The sequence below is a fragment of the Tupaia chinensis genome, unplaced genomic scaffold, assembly GCF_000334495.1.
Source record: "Tupaia chinensis unplaced genomic scaffold, TupChi_1.0 Scaffold149383_1, whole genome shotgun sequence".
Lineage (NCBI taxonomy): Eukaryota > Metazoa > Chordata > Mammalia > Scandentia > Tupaiidae > Tupaia > Tupaia belangeri.
Genome location: NW_006209227.1, coordinates 1,388,219 through 1,390,453, shown reverse-complemented (window position 1 = coordinate 1,390,453; position 2,235 = coordinate 1,388,219). Strand labels below are relative to the sequence as shown.

The following is a 2,235-nucleotide window of genomic DNA, read 5'->3' as shown; positions in this document are numbered from 1 at the left end:
GGGGCAGAGCCCCCAGGGTCCCCACCGAGTGGCTGCGGCGCGCGCGGCGTGGCAGCGGCTCTGCTCGTCCGCCCGCTCGCCTAGCGAGGAGGTGTCCTAGGCCGTCCTTGTCCCGCCCTCCGCCGCCGTCGCCCCCGCGGGGCTGCACCACTAGAGCCTGGACGCGCCTCTCGCCTCCCCCGCGGTCTTTCCCGCACACACCGGGACCAAGATGTCCTTCAACCAGGTCCTGGCCGAGTGGCAGCTCTTCATCTACACCCCAATGCCAGAGAGTTCCTGGGGTGCACCGCCAAGAGCTGGGGCTAGATCTTGCTCTTCTACCTAGTGTTTTGTGGGTTCCTGGCTGCACTTTTCTCATTCACAGTGTGGGTTATGCTTCAGACGCTCAACGATGAGGTTCCGAAATACCGTGACCAGATCCCTAGCCCAGGATTTAGAGTTATTCCATAACCCACGACTGCCTTGGAATATTCATTCAGCATGTCCAATCCAAGTTCCTGCGAGGGGTACATTAAAAACCTTAAGAAGTCTCTAGAGGGTTATACTGCACGAGAGCAGGCTGTCCCGATGGCGCGCTTTTTGAACAGAGAGCGCCGCAGTGTACGCTGCATGTCCGTCTCCTCTTAGGTTACTTCAACTATGCAGTGGTAAGGATGACCCTGATTTTGGCTGTTCCCGAGGAAACCCTGTATTCTTATGCAAATGAGGATAATTGGATTCAAGCCTGAAGGAGAACAAGGATAGACTGTACTGCAGGTGGACTTACAATGTTTTCCATATTATGGGAGGAAACTTCACGTGGGTATCTACAGCCACTTGCTGCAGCCCAGGTCCCCTTGGATCACCACAGCTATGGAAAAGAAGTAACAGTTGAGGGCAGTTCGATGGGTCACCCCACCTGAAACACCAGGATGATGGCGAGTTTCTGGGACGAGCTGCAGTCAATGTCACCATGCATGCTTCATCTGAATAAGAGGTCTCCAGGGGAAATACTGTGTTGTCTGTCTTTCTGTAGCAGCTGGACCTGCCGTTTTAGAATTATGAGACCGCCTTGGAGAAAGGTGCGTGGTGCATGGCACTGGGTGACACCGCAACGTGCCTCTGACCACAGTTCAGTGTCCTCTGAAGTAACCACCTGTCGCCTCTGTGGCCCTTTGAACCAGTGTACAGTCGCCAGATGGGGACGGGGAACACCTGACTCTGAGCGTGGAGAGCGGGGAGTCTTGTCCTTGTCTGGTTTCATGGCCAAGCATCTAAAGCTTAATGTGCTGTGCTATGTAAATATTTTAAGGATCTAATAGTAGTTACCTGTCAGATTTTGATGCCAACAAATCTTAGGGATAAAATGGTACCTGGCCGACATCAAGTGACTTAATAACTGCAAGAAACATGGTGTGTGAAGTTTTGTATGTGAGGACAAAAGAAAATGAAACTGGATTTGAAAGTCAACAAACAAAAAACACCTATGTAAGAAAATATAATTTTCTTCTCTTTTCTTTTTTTTTGGAGAGGTTTTTGCTATGGGGCACGTGTGTTCACCAGAAAGACAGACAGAGACAGAGAGACAGAAAACGAGAAATCACGCCCCAGGTGTCCCGACCCGGGGGGACAGCCGAACAGGTTTCCTGGGTGAAGGAGTGAGAGCCGGGACAAGCGGCGTAGTGTTACGGCACGGAGACGACAGTGTCGTCTGTTTATTGTGGGCAGCACGGTACAGCACAGAGACGACGCAGTCTCACAACTCTTAAGGGTCGCGTCGTCTACCGTGAGCAGCACGGAGACGACGCAGTGTCACAGCTCTTAAGGGTCACGTCGTCTACTGTGAGCAGCACAGAGATGACGCGGTGTCACAACTCTTCAGGGTCGTCTGGAGATGATGTAGTGTTACAGCTCTTCAGGGTCTCCCAGGTCGTCTGGAGACGATGCAGTGTCAGCTCTTCAGGATCTTCAGGGTCGTCTGGAGACTGCACAGTGTTTCAGCTCTTCGGGCTCTTCAGTTGTCGTCTTCCTGGTCGTCTGGCTACTATGAGGCATCGTGGTTATACACACGCTGGTGGGCTGTGATTGGTTGTAAATGGTGGGTTATGATTGGTTGCTTTTGGACCAATCATGAGGTGCCATATATGCAAATCTGAGGGATTCTAGTGGCCAATCAGAGCAAAGTTTCAAAGGTCAGGTTTTTTTGAAGGGAACCAATCATGGCAATTGTTTGCTCTCTGAGAAACCTCGGCAGAC

At 51.8% G+C, this 2,235-nt stretch overlaps 1 pseudogene; it reads left to right on the top strand.

Annotated features, from left to right (window-relative positions):
• The first annotated feature begins 211 nt into the window (after positions 1-211).
• Positions 212-973, top strand: LOC102484512 (sodium/potassium-transporting ATPase subunit beta-3 pseudogene; annotated as a pseudogene).
• Positions 974-2,235: the final 1,262 nt, after the last annotated feature.